General features: G+C 40.3%; 1 protein-coding gene across 19 annotated transcripts in view; it reads left to right on the top strand.

Moving 5' to 3' along the window:
* Positions 1-15,514, top strand: part of ADGRL2 (adhesion G protein-coupled receptor L2) — a 191,478-nt gene that overhangs the window by 146,522 nt on the left and 29,442 nt on the right. The window lies entirely within an intron of this gene.

The following is a 15,514-nucleotide window of genomic DNA, read 5'->3' as shown; positions in this document are numbered from 1 at the left end:
TAAGACACATTTGCTACCTAGCCCTAGAAGTTTGTTGAGGTGTTCCTATAAATACTCAAGCACTGATGCCTGGATACAGAAACCGTGCCCAATATATATATATATATATATATATATATATATATATATATACATATATATATATGTGCTGCTGCTGGAGACTTAAAGCTAAACTCCAGCTATAAAAAGCCATCATATATTCAATATTGGATGAATTGTTCGGCACCACTTGCAAAATAATCTGGGTTTGACTTGATATTGGCCTTCTGTAATACTGAGATGGGGGTTAGGGGGTCGTAATTGTAAGCCAATTATGTTATCCAGCACTGAGAGAGCTTTCTTAAGCTAGCCCTAACACATTAAAGTTTAAGTTCACCTTCTGGAGCACATTACATGGTATGTTATTTAGGGTGTGCCATGTAACAAGATTCTATGCAGCAACCTCCCACCGCTGGCACTCTCACTTGGTGTCAGCAGGCAGGGGATCTTCTTCCCGCACCCACTGTCACAATTCAAAAACAGTGCAGCGAATGAATTGTACTACAAGTATCATCAGCCCGTTGCAGCTGGCGGCGGCTAGTAGTTCTCCATGAACTGTAAGGTGGGCTGATGAACATCCTCGTAGTTCATTGATCTTCCTGCCAGTCTAAATCGGAGGTACAGGCAAACTGTGTATTGAGAGTCTGCAGGATCCAGGCATCTGCTGATCGTGGGTGCAGTGCTTTAAAGGATGTAAAAAAATTAAATGCACTTTTTTTTTACAGATTTCTCCTTCCATGCTGTACTGGGATGGGGGTTGAATCATCCATTGCAGTTATTGTATTGTGACAGCTGTCAAAATACCCAAACAGTCGCTGCATCTGATTGGATTCAGTTGCTGCTCAGCTGATGATTTTCTGCCCAGCTCCTTCAATTTTTCAATTAAATCCTGTCAAATGGGGGGGGGGGGAGGCGACAGGACTACCCACTGATAAGACTTCCTCTAGTTCCTGATGGAAATTAGCACAGTATAAAGGCTCGTACACACTTGACGAAAATCGTATGAAATATCCTCCGATTTTTCTCTCTTGCTCAGCGTTTATTACCGTTTTTAGTTGACAGTTCATTATGTTCGCAAAATTTCTCGTCCGATTTTTTTTTTTTTTTTTTTGGGGAGATCGTTTGTTCCTAGACTTCCGGGTCATCAACAACTTCAGATCATGCGCCGTCTTTCGTTTCCGATTTTTCGCGGACGTACTGCATACACATTGAACGAGAATTGGTCGTGCTGGGGACGGACGATAAGAATTTTGGTGTTTGTCCCTCCGTTTTTTTTTTTTTTCGTTGAAAATGTCGGCATCGGCTGCTGAGAGTTGTGTACACACTAGCCGAAAATCGTACGATTTTACCTCGGACAGGAATTTTCGTCAGATCTTCTACTAGTGTGTGCCCCACTTAAGGCAAGCTTTAGAGCAGGGTAGAGAGATTATCTTTTCAGTTTGCTGCTTCTCCTTCATTGTCCACAGGATGGGGTAGGCATAAACCGGGCCGTGTTGCTCAACTGGTACCATACTCTGCAGAGAGATCTCAAAAAAAAGTATAGGGCTTTTGGTGTTCTGCCTGTCAAGAATGTCTGTCTGAATCACCAGATTGCACAAAGGTACCAAAAAAAAATGTGAAAAAATGGCTTATTATTATAGTTCTGCTTTGCCATTTACCTGGCGTTCAGATTTAATTTTGACCATTTGCAGTTACAGGAAATATTTAAAATATATTTTAAATTTATTCCCAGCATATATAAGGAGGACTAAGAGTGAGGGATGTGGTGTGTAAGAGGTTTGCTGAAAATCTAGAGACTTGGCACATTTTTCTAAAGAAGTAGCACCATACAGGAGAAGAGGTGGCCCAGGAGAGCTAACAGTTGGGCGTCACAATTTTAGAGCTAGGCATTGCTTTTTTGCTACATTATTTTGGAAAGTCTTCGATGCAGAGCACTTATCTTCCCATCGTAAGAACGCTGACTGCCATTCCTATGGTGGTAGGGTTATTATATCTATGAAAAGGGAGCATGTAAGTAATGAGTGTTGGGATACCATTAGTATGCCTGAAATGGTTTAATGAAAGCTTAGATCATGACACGTCAGGATGTGTTCTTATCATTCGGACAGCTCCATCTGCATCTTTAATAATTAATCCAGTTCACAAAGAGTTCAGTCTCGCGCACTCATTTAGAAACCTTCTTTAGAGAAACACCTCTTCGCCTGCCAGTCCCAGTGCGACGCAGTCTTCTGCATGGCTAGCTGCACAGATACCCAGACACGAGTGCCGCTTTAGGACCACACTCTCACCAGGTAACAAAAGCTCCAGGGAAGGCAATTCGGGTCAGAACATGTGCAGTTCAGCTGGGTTACTTTTAGAATGGTGTTTTCTTCCACTGTCTTATCAGATCCATGTCAGCACTGCAGGCTGCGTGGAATTAATTTTTAAATGCAAGGCTCAGGCAGACATGATTCAATTGAGCAGGTTATAAAACACATAGCAAACTTGTACTGTACTTGGGTGCAGAGGGAAAGCTGAAACTTCATGTGTGTATATGTGTATATATATATATATATATATATATATATATGTGCACAGTATGGAGGACAAGCCACAGACCTGCTTTAAATTCACCAGGAAACCGTTCCACTATGGCTGTACAACCAAGCCAAATTGTGGTTTAATATATATAAATATATATGTATATATATATATATTATATATATATATATATTATAGAGAGAGAGAGAGATATAGAGATAGAGATATATATATATATATATATATATATATATATATATATAAGAGATAGAGAGATATATTTTTTTTATATGAGGTCATTTAATTTCAAAAACCCTCCATTAATATAAAATGTCATCACATTAAATAAGCACTGTCTTTTAATGAAAACTACTGGTGATTTCTTGACCAGAACAAAACTAAAAAAAAATCTGTAAATACATGGCCAAGAACACCCTTTTGAGCAGCTCTGGGCTAGACCCCCCACGTGCCCATTTTTGTCTTATTTGTCTCTGCAATTAAATATTGCTAAACCTTTTGGAACTATATGTTCAGATCCAGTATCCGTGCCGGTTCACATTGGTGCGATGCAGGAACCCTGCAAATCCCACATCGCACCCGACACGCAGGCAGTTCATACTGCCATATGCGAACTGCTGGGAGTGTCAATACAAAGGTAACGACACCCCCAGATTAGTTCACATATCACAGTGCGAACTGTCTGTTCAGACAGGAATCAGATTGTGTAGGTGTGAACCCCCATGCGATCCGATTCGGATGTGGACCAAAAAAAGAGTCCTTTGTGACTTTGGTCCAAATGCGATGCAAATTCAGCCATGCAATCTGTTTGGCTGAATTCTCATCGCACAGACATCGCATGTGATTGGTATAGCAGTGAGGTGCGAATTACATGCGATGTCTCACATCGCATATGTGTGAACCGGCACTTAAAGCCATTTTTAACTAATAAATGTTAACGTTCTTCCTAAGCGTAAACACTACCAAAAATTCAGCAAACATTCCGATGCATGCTGTAATAATGAGAGTTAGAAGGTACACCCATTGACAAGTAAGAATAACAGATAATATAACTAATACCTCCCTAAGTCCGACCAACAACAATCTACTGTAATAATGAGTGTTCGAAGATACACTCATTGACCAGTAGAATAATAGATGGTGGGCATTTGTCCTTCGTTGAGTAAGTGAAGCCCCTAGTACCAAAATCAAAAATACTGTAGAGCCTTGAGGGCGAGGCTTTGTTGTCTAACATAGAAAAGATTAGGCATATCAGGGTTTCTGAATTTGGATTTTTAAAAGATTAAACCGGTCCCTTATACTTACCTTGTTGTCCCTCACTTGCAACTTCTTTTTACATCACAGTCAGCACTGAAATAGGCATTACTATAAACTTCAGAGGTGATGTCACTCCCTCAGTCAATATATATATTATTAATGTCTAAACCTTTTGCAACAACAGTGAGTACACCCCAGAGAAAATGTCCAAATTGGGCCCAAAGTGTCAAACTTTTGTGTGGACACCATTATTTTCCAGCACTGCCTTAACCCTCTTGGCAATGGAGTTCACCAGAGCTTCACAGGTTGCCACTGGAGTCCTCTTCCATGACAACATCACGGAGCTGGGGGATGTTAGAGATCTTACGCTCCTCCACCTTCTGTTTTGAGGATGCCCCAAAGATGCTCAATATGCTCAATAGGGCTTAGGTCTGGAGACATGCGTGGTCATTCCATCACCTTTACCCTAAGCTTCTTTAGCAAGGCAGTGGTCATCTTGGAAGTGTGTTTAGGGTTGTTATGTTGGAATACTGCCCTGCGGCCCAGTCTCCGAAGGGAGGAGATCATGCTTTGCTTCAGTATGTCACAGTACATGTTGGCGTTCATGGTATATTTATACATGTTGGCATATATATTATATATATAAATAAATACTATATAAATTTTATATATATATATAATATATATAATAATTTTTTTTTTTTTGAGTGGTCAAAAAGGAACAGGTAGGCAAATTATCCAGAGACTGAAGAAAAGGGACCTTAATAAGGCAAACAGTAGTGTATATATGATTGAATATATACACCGAGGTGGTATTACACTTGGGTGATAACTTTTTTCTAATGGCCGTATTTTAGTTTTGTTTTTTTTTCATTGAGTATTTAGAAACACTGTTTTTTATTTATTTTTTTGTTTTTTAAGCCTGATGTGCATTAAAATTTGTTTACATACCTAATAGACCACAATAGACCAGCTTTTGACCTAAGCAGTTCCTGTGTAATGACTTCTGCCCATTGTTCCCGGACTCTTCAGTGACAGAAGCCTGGAAGAGGGTCTGCCATTGTTCCTCACTAAAAATATGAGCAGCATTAAAAAAATATATATATACACACATGATCACTATTCCTTGTTATTGTGAGTCCTTGGATGATAGACATGGCAGATTGCCAAGCTGAAGCATACACCCTTAGCAATTCCGGACGCCAACAAACACACACATTGTTCTAATTACGTTGGGTGTGGCATGCACGGCTGGAGTCTTCCTAATAGTCTGGGTTTTTTTTCCCCTCTCTTAATACTTTTCAGCTGGAGGTCCTGACGGGTAGGTCGGAACACTGGTAAAGGCTTAGTTGCCAGTTCATAATATCAAGCAGCCAACGAACAGTGGGGGTTGGAGAGTTGATCTTCCTCTGCTCACACATAGGATTATTATGACTAAACACAAAATACTCAGTTAAATTGCTGTATATTAAATTGTATCTCTCAAGACTTTGCTTTCATTTTATAATATTCCTCTTAGTTAATACTTTTTGGCATTTTGTTAAAGATTTGAGTTTTTTTTTTTTTTTTTTTTAATGGCTTGGAAGAAAAAAACACATCAAACCACTCATGCCATAAACCAATGTTTCTGCTTAATGACCTACCTATAATAACTTCCAACTTAAATTCTTTATTTGGTGAAACGCGCTAATTAAATTGGTACTTGCCTTCATGGTCCCATCTCGTGGATGTTGATTGTAGTTTTCCACTTTCAGCTCCCCTGTTCTGTGCTGCACTGCCTGTTCACAAGGGGTAGTCAAAGTAAATTCTTGCAGATGCTTGGCAGATGCTTAAAGGAATATGACATGGCAACTATTCAATGGTACGTCTGGGAAAACGGGCCTGAGAATTGAGTATGGTGTACACACATTTATCTGGTTAAACCTCTTCGGTTCTTTTATATACCCGCCGTATCTTTTTCATATTAAGGCCGTAAAGATGTATATGAATTCTTGGATAATGGGAAGCCATGCGTTCTGAAAATAGGAGCTGTTGGCAGTGCTTTTATAGTAAGAAAGAAAGGCAAAGGTGTTAACTGGATTTATTAAGCTGTTTAAACAGACCGAAGTTCCTACCTTTTAAACCGACCAAAGTTCTTCTTTAAAAAGTAGCTGTATTTACTGTTCACGTTGTGGGCCTCCTTTTAGTTAAAACGATTTAATGTCTTATTTATGTGCAAATTCTCTTTAAGGTTGTATTGTCTGTGTCTAGTTCCAGAACACCAAGACAAATATGACAATGAGGCTTATTTACTAAAACTGAAGAGTGCAAAACCTGGTGCAACTCTGCATTCCATGTTTCCCCGAAAATAAGCCCAGGTCTTGTATTAATTTTGGCACCAAAAGACACAGTAGGGCTTATTTTCGGGATAGGGCTTATCTGTAATGTGCTGTCTTCTCCCTCCCTGCCTTTACCTAGTAAAAGTGGTTGTAAAATCCTAGCATCTACTCTATTACTGTTTTATATAATGTCCAGTGTGTTTCTGTAATAGTGGGAAATACCTTCGGTACAGCGCCGCTCAGCTGATCCCTCCCCCCCCGCTGCTGTCCTTCTCTTCGCCCCCACTGACAGCTGGGGTTCATGAAAGTGCCGAGTATTATAATATAATAGTGTGAAATATGTTTGGTACAGCACCGCTCGGAACTCAGTTGATCCCCCGCTCTGCTCTCCTTCTCTTTTCCCCCGCTGACAGCTGGGGGTCACAGAAGCGCTGAGTATTATATAATAGTGTGAAATACCTTCAGGACAGCGCCGCTTAGCCCTCAGCTGATCTAACGCTCTGCTCTTCCTTCTCTTCTCTCCTGCTGACAGCTGGGGGTCACGGAAGCGCAGAGCAGCGCTGTAACAAAGGTATTTCACACAAGTATAATCTAATACTCTGTGCTTCCGTCACCTGCTCTGAACACTGCAGAGGGGAGAGGCTGAGATCCCCTGCTGACAGCTATGAGAAGAGAAGGAGAGCAGAGTGGGAGATCAGCTGAACACCGAGCGCCGCTGTACCAAAGGTATTTTACACTATTAGATTACAGAAACACCCTGAACATTATATAAAACGGTAATAAAGTGGATGCTAGGATTTTACAGACCCTAAACTAGGGCTTATATTGCAACTCTCCCCAAAAATAACAGTAGGTCTTACTTTTATAGTAGGTCTTATTTTCGGGGAAACACAGTAGAAACCAAACCGCTTCCAGGTTTTATTGCCAAAGCTTAAATGAACAAGTTGAAGTTAGAAGCTGATTGGCTACAATGAACAGCTGCACTAAATTCTGAGTGCTCCAGCTTTAGTAAATTAACCCCAATGTGTTTGATAAGGAAAGCAGGGTCTGGGGGTCTGGGTTTTTGTCAGGTCAACCAGTTTTGCACTGAGCCCGCCTCTATCCTCTGCTCCGCATAGGCATGCACTTGTTCTGCCAATGTGTGTGGAGCAAGAAGATGTTAACCCTTTGCTGGTCTCATACAGCGCCAAATAGCTGTTGTACACTAATTAATAAATTGGGACTCATCGTTGACTTGGTGCTTCTCCAAGGATCGCCATTGCCTCGCCCTTCATTTACACTCCTCTGGGGCTGCTGTTTCTTCTAAATACCAAATATGTTCAGTATAGAGCTGCACACCACTTACGTAACGCTAAAACCAACTTTCTTTTTCTAGCAGACACACCCCACCCAGATGCCTCTCTAATTAAATTACTTTATTTAAATTTATGGTTTTTCATTAAATGCATTTACAGCCTACAGTATTTGCAAAATGATGATTTAAAGGGGTTGTGACAAATCGTTTTTGTGATTTGTCCTGATGGTAAATTTTAGCATAATACCAGGAACAAAAAGAAATTGCTGTAATACCTAGCAGTGTAAAGCATTTTACTGAAGGACACTGAAGGAGAGTCAACAAACAATCTTCATGTAACTTACTGTTGGCTGCCCTCCATTTGACCCGTTTCTTTTCATAGACCGCTTACCTTTCTGCTGGCCTCCCCATCTCGGTTTATGATGGATGGTAACAAGAAGCTAAAATAGGAGCCCAAAATTGACAAGTGTGGATGGCAGTGAAAACAGTGCATTAATGAGTAAAGCACACAGCTCTGGCCATAATATTCATTTTATAGTTCTCCTAGCCTTTCTAACTCACTGATCTGCCATTCTGCCCCATAGATTAGAAAGCAGGTAGCAGATGTGAGTTATTTCTGTATCCTGTTACTATGTTTACTCTCTGGCACACAAGTTCTCTGTGTTCCGTTTAGCTTTATATCGTGTGTGTCCCAAAGTCCCCACTTAAAACTCCTTTGTACAATGGCTAAATGTTCACTCTTATTTCACTCATCCTTTCCATTCCGTTGGCAAACTATGTTTGAACCTTATTAATAATGAAAGTAACTGGTGAGAGACATAATTCAAAGCGATGGTCCCAATGTCAGTCTAATGTGCATTGTTAGATTTCCCAAATGAATTTTTTGTAGGCTGCATTTTATAGTGTTTGCTCGACTGCCCTTCTCCGCTCAAATCGGCTCAGATATTATCCAATAGTTTGCACAGCGGTCACAGGCCTACTTCAGCTTACAGCGGATGTTAAAGCGAAGCTCCAGTTTTTGTTTGAAAAAATAAAAACGTCCCTTAAGTTTAGACATGTATAATACAAGGATTTTAACATTAATGGTTACTGAAAAATCTTACCGGTTTCTGCTCTGTTGATATAGAGAGAGACCAGCCCAGTGCGCTTGGTGAATCCATTATTTAGCTATTACAGGCATTTATAGAGTGCTGGAAATGTACGCATACTGTACATTCACATCAGTCCTTGCCCTCAAGAATCTTAAAGCGGTTCTTCAGACCTAACAAAACATTTTTTAAGTCAGCTGCTACAAAAAAAAGGACCAGCGCTGTCCTCACCTGGGTCAGTTCTTCGCCGGTATTCTGGTCTCCAGCACTGGCATATTTACCAAAGAAAGCTGACTGTAACTGCTTGCGGCTTTACAGTTGGCTTTGATGTGTCTCAGAAGGTTGGAGGGAGGAAGGAAAATGCCCGCTCCGATCACCTAGGCCAGTGATGGTGAACCTTGGCACTCCAGATGTTTTGGAACTACATTTCCCATGATGCTCAACTACACTGCAGAGTGCACGAGCATCATGGGAAATGTAGTTCCAAAACATCTGGGGTGCCAAGGTTCCCCATCCCTAACCTAGGTGGTCAGAGTGGGCGTGGGAGCTGGTACCTGCTAAAGCTAGTAATGAAAGAAGAGTGTGCCTCTCCAGGTTAGATCATTGAATGGATTGGACTCCATACATGGGTGCTAGCCCTGGCTCTCTTCCGTGGGATGCATGTATAGAAAGAAAGTGGCTGCACACCTTGACGATGAGTATGTTTTTTTGCAACATCCCAGCAGAAATCCAACAATAGTCAACATAGGACAGTAGCAGGTACAGAAGGTTGACACGTTTCACACAATTATGCAGTGCTTATTCATAACCCAGGGATACTATACTGACACTTCTTAAATAGTCCCTCCCTGCATGGGTGTGGGGCAGTGCCAATAAAGCTCCCCTCTTCCTTAGCTGTTTGTTTAACCATCCTTTCAAAAGTAGCCATTAAATCCATGAGCCATGCATATATACATGTACAGATACTCAAATGGCATGTTCTAAAGTATAGAAATGATCCCACTTCATAGTAAAAAAAAGGTCCAGATCACAAAAAAACAGACAAAAACAAACAAAATAAAACCTAGACCAAGATTATTGACCCAACAAAAAAATATATAAATCAATACCGAAAAATATATTGGTAATGAAGAAGACTGAACGAAATAGAAAAATATAACTAAAGAAAAGTAGATAAAAATACAAATAATAAAATCTATGTAAACCATGGAAAACTCATCAACCATAGTGACACTCGTATAGAAGTAAATATAAAATGCAGATAAACTCTTATAATTCCTTCCATGCAAAAGCACTTATTGATTAAACCATTCCCATAAAAATAATATAGGTATATGGGAAAGTCTGCCAATATGCACTAGAAATATCCGTAACAACTTATTTAGTATACATTTGTAGGGGTTCCAGAAAAAGGAGGAGGACAAAGACAAATATAATATCCTCCAAGAATAGAAATCATGCAAAATATGACCTGTAATAAACGTTTAGGTCATGTATATCCACTAATGGTGGAGGGAGATGTCACCTTATCACTCTTATCACACTTATCAATAGAAATGACTCACATCCCACTCAGAATTGAGACCCAGAGGGATGCCGGTCTGGAGATGGAATATCCAGTACACCCCCCGCCCCCCCAAAAAAAAAACCTTCCAAAAGGGCAGGAGGAAGGAGGTGACGTTCCGCTTTGAAAATCTAAGATCCCTACCTCTTATGCATACATACCAACACATAATGGGGCCAATTTGGACAGAAGCCAATTCATTTGCCAGCATGTCTTTGGAGTGTGGAAGGAGACTGGATTTCCCAAAGGAAACCCACGCATGTACAAGGAGAACATGCATACACCATGCATAATAGTGTACTTGATGGAATGTGAGCCGAGGACCCCCATCTTGCGTGGTCTTTTATTTATTCACATGATCAGCCCCTGACACAGTGCGCCCCTCTGTTTACCTTTACATGTATAGCATTCTGTGCAAGTCCCTCTCCAATGACTGCACTTTTAGGGCTGAAAACTTTGAGATGATGAAGATCCTTTATTCTGTACAACGATTTGCTGGTACTAGGAACTCAAGGACAGTTAGTGATGCAATTAGAAAAGCAAGAGGTTGAGTACTCCCATATCCCCTGTGTATGAATGGGTACTGCTGCCAGTGGAGAAAGTATGAATATTTGAATGTGGTGCCAGCTATAGAAAATCCTGGCAACCAGCACACTGAAACTGAAAAGTTGTCATTAGTAGTAAATTTAAAATTAGGTTTAACCAGAATTAATCGCAGATTTAAGTAGATACTGATGAGTTGAGTCACCCCCAGCCTTTTATCCTTTGTGGACCCCAGTGATGGCCATTACCTGGACATTTCACACATTTTGGATTGCCTCTTTATTTTATGTTACACAAAAAAAAAAAGTATTGCCAAAAGCAAGACTGAAGAAGTAACCTTAAGGGGGCAAAGCTAGGTGGCCTTGAATCTGGAATTCCCAGAGATATAGGAGGCCTTCCCTATTGTTGATTACCAATCTCCACCCATAGCAGAAATTTCAGTTTGATCTGGACTAACCCTTTAGGTTTAAAAGGGTCCACATCTTTACGCTGAAACAATCTTATTTTTAATGATTGCTAATTTAGATTTTTATGCAACTGCTCAAAGTAAATAAAATGGCAACAAAGTTTTTGTATAATAGTAACATGTCTATGATTGCCTTAAGAGAACCTGTGAGCAGCAATAAGAAAAACAGAGCATACTTTTCACATTTTATTAGTTTGAAAACACCCACACATTAAGATGAGTGAGGGACATTTTGGCACCTACTACTGTGCTTACTCCTAAGCCAGGAGCAGGGCTTGTCAAGTAATAAAAAAAATACTTATGTGAATCATATTCAGAGCTGTAAAAATAAACACACCATGTATATTAAAAATGCTCAGTTAATAGTAAAGGCTACACAGCTTTCTGCTATTTACAGCTGTTAAATGAATGAAAGGCTGTGTTTTGTTTTTGTTATAGACAGAACTAGAAGTAGGAAATGTGATACATAAATATAATCTTTTTTTTTACGCTAATATTTTGTAATTTTATATTCTAAATTCCTGCCACTAGGTGTTGCTTAAAGGCCAGTTCAAACCACATGCAGTTCAGTGCATTTTTTTCCTGCATCAAAAAGGCATGGAAAGTAGTTTATATGGTTTCCAATGGCGTTGTTCACACCAGTGCGGTCAGGTCCAGGGCAGCGTGAGGAGAAAATAATAAAGGCAATTACAGGCTTAAGTAAGAGGGATATCGGTCCCATACAGCAGTGGTCCTCACAGTGGTCCATACAGCAGTGGTCCACTAACAGGCCAGATTTTAGGTATTACCTTGGGGAGATGCAGACTAGAGTACTGCAATCACTGAGCAGCAAATGATATCACCTGGGATGTATTTCAGTTATCTTGCAAATCTGGTCTGTTAGTGGGCCCTGTAGGCCAGGGTTGAGGACCACAGTGACCACCAGTGCCACCTACAAGTGCCCATCAGTACTGTTAACCAGTGCCCATCAGTTCTGCTACACCATCTTGAGGTCACTCTGCTACCTATCAGTGCAGCCTATCCTTGCCCATTAGTGTAGCCTCATCAGCGCATATTATTAAAGGAGAAAAATTACTTGTTTGGAAAATTATATAACCAACTTTGAAATTTTTTTTTTTTTTTTTTTTTTACAAAATTTTGTTTGTTTAGCAACAAATAAAAAGCCCAGCGGTGATTAAATACCACCAAAAGAAATCTATATTTGTGTGAAAAAAATAAAAAAAAATGATAAAAATTTCATATAGAATGTGTTGCATGACCACGCAATTGTCATCATTCAAAGTGAGACCGCCCTGAAAGCTGAAATGAGCCTGGTCAGGAAGGGGGCGTATGTGCCCAGTAAATACAACTAAATGCAAAACTTTTTTTTTTAAAAATTTGGCTAAGAGTGCAGAGGGATTAGAACCCCTGCTAGTTTTTTTTTTTTTTTTTTTGCTGTGTGACCCCCCCCCCCCCCCCCGATTAGGGAGATTCACCCTCATGAATGGTGGACTTTAAAGGCACAACATGAGACACATATACACAAATGGCTTTATAAAAATTACACATTTTTTTTGAAAAATCAATATAAAAACATTAAATGTTAAAAAGGGGTGGGCCATGTAGGCAAAGCTGACCCAATCCAAAAGGAGAAAAAGAGGGAGGAGTTATCCTCCCTATAGCAGTGTTATATGTGTATACCCTTACACATGGATGGTTTGACCATCCATCGGACAAGAGCACTTGTATTTACGGATTCACTATCTGTATTCTCTCTTGTCTGTGATTAGGTGTAGGGTACACACATATAACACTGTTATAGGGAGGATAATCTACTTTATATACAGTGCTGACCTGTAATAATCAAACTGTGTTATGTTAAATATCGGTGCAATTATCCATACAATCCCCTAAAGTGAAAAAGTGCCAATGAAAGTAAAAATAAATAAAAGTGAAAAATACTATAAAAGAAAAGCATTTTACAAAAAGTGAATCCAACAAGTTTTAAAGTTTTAAAGTTTGTACTGTGCTGAACTCCACAGTCCTGAGAGGTCCTCGATAGAGTCTGGGAAGTGAGATGAGCAATTCTCCATTTTGTTTCTCTGTCCTACAAGTAATTTCAGGTTGCTTTACCTTCTACCTCCCAGGAATCAGGCGTTAAAGATTTCTCAGATTTTTAGGAGTCAGACATTTGGCTCCAAGGAAAGGAGCAGAAGGAACATGAACTTTAAAATGCTTGGAGCGGGACTTCTGAACGGTGGGAAAGGGTCAGGACTTCAGAGCTCAGAAAAGGGTCATAGAAGCAAGTGAAATTTTCCATGCCCTGCTCAGCTGACCTACCTCAGTTCTAAACTGTATTAAGGTGTTATTTTTTTTTCACCTTCGAGTCTTGGAAATACCAGCGCCGAGGCATTTTTACAAAAGAAATTTCACTGCAATTTTTAGACAAAAGCAATACATTATTTAGAATATCATTTTTGCTTTAAAAGTTTTGTTTAAATATTGATTGCTGAGCCAGTTTTCTCCCTGGAAGAACAGACATACGTGTTTCTCTTTTTTTTTGACTTGCAAATTCAGCATGGCATGAAAACATCAACCTCTGCTGTAACGAGAGTTAATTAATATGGAAGTACACATTCAATTTACTGACATTTGTTGTCAGAATACGTTAAAAAGCCTGGCGCATGTTGCAATCTTGCCACTTAGCAGAATTGCTGAACATGCATGAGGAATTGCAAAGTTTGCCTTTCAGGGTGAGAGCTGAACACGTTTGGGCAGAGTTAGGAAAATGGTAACAAACGGGTGCGTTGCTTCTCTGCATATGGTCCTAACTGCAATTTGTGGGTGCAGGCTAATGGCAAATTCCACACAAGGCTTATTGTTCTGTGTGTGGGCATCAGATGGTTAAATATGTAATTTGGGCTAGGGATTTTGTGATACTATCTTCTGCTAGTCAGCAATTTCACTTTGCTACTTCATGGGTTAGCATCACCATCTTGAGGTCACTCTGCTACTTCATAGGTTAGCATCACTGTCTTGAGGTCACTCTGCTACTTCATGGGTTAGCATCACCGTCTTGAGGTCACCCTGCTACTTAACGGGTTAGCATCACCGTCTTGAGGTCACTCTGCTACTTCATGGGTTAGCATCACTGTCTTGAGGTCACTCTGCTACTTTGTGGGTTAGTGTCACCGTCTTGAGGTTACTCTGCTACTTCATGGGTTAACATCACCGTCTTGAGGTCACTCTGCTACTTCATGGGTTAGCATCACTGTCTTGAGGTCACTCTGCTACTTTGTGGGTTAGCATCACCATCTTGAGGTCACTCTGCTACTTTGTGGGTTAGCGTCACCATCTTGAGGGTCGCTTTGCTACTTTGTGGGTTAGCATCACCGTCTTGATTTGGCTTACTGGTCAGAGGGAAGATTATGTGGGTCCACTATCCATTGGTGAGCAGTGATGTTTGAGTGTGAAGATCAAAGCGTTCCACCAAGGTTCCAAGTCCAAACATATGGCAGGTGCTGCAGCTGATGCCTTTCAGGGACCGAAACAGTTTGGTTCAGCGGATAAGAAAACTTTCCCTGAAACTTGTTGGCTGTCGCACCTGCCGTATTTTTGGAATAAAACCTCATTTCGGACTCTGAATCTTGGTGCGGCTCTTCGATTTTCACACTCAAACATAATTTATACAATCTAAGGCCACTGTTCCAGTTCCTCAGTTTAGCTCACCCATCACTTAGATATCCATTTTGGGATACCCAAGTAAACCTCCCTAAGGCTCCAGCCCCATCAATATCCTACTTTAAGCAATGAGAAGTGACATAGGAAGCTGAAATGCTGACCCAGGAAGACAAGCTGCTTGATTGCGAACTTTCTGTCACCTGTCTGACTCTGCAATGTGAAACATTTGGGTAAATTACTAAACTGCTGTTTAGAATTACAAATCCTTTTGGCATAAAAATATAAACATAGATGTATTTGAACCCTGTACTTGTTTGTCAGGTTTCATTTTTAAGGGAATATCATTTACTCAGCTATCTGGCTGTATCTGTAAAGACTCTCTAGTTTTCTATAAAGTAATAAAGTAAATGTAAAGGCAAAACTTTTTAAAATTAAAATAGGTTTAAACTTACCTGCTTTGTGCAATGGTATCAGGCAGAACAGCCTCCTTTTCTGTAGTCTCCTGCCCTCTTCTGTATGTGACCCCCATAGCAAGCAGCTTGCTATGGGGGAACACAAGCAGGCGCTCCTGAGTCGGGCTGGGTGCATCTGCTCCCTCTCCCTCCTTTACTAGATTTGATTGACAGCAACAGCAGCCAATGTCAAATGCTTGTAAGACCAGGAAGGGAAGACCTGTTGACAGGCACAGTGCTGGATCAATAGAAGACTTGGGTAAGTGTTAGGGAGGGGGGTGTAACAGACAATGGA

This window comes from Pelophylax lessonae (assembly GCF_965119305.1).
Source record: "Pelophylax lessonae genome assembly, chromosome: 8".
Classification (NCBI taxonomy): Eukaryota; Metazoa; Chordata; class Amphibia; order Anura; family Ranidae; genus Pelophylax; species Pelophylax lessonae.
The sequence above is the reverse complement of the archived record's forward strand: the minus strand, read 5'-3'. Positions and strand labels throughout refer to the sequence as shown.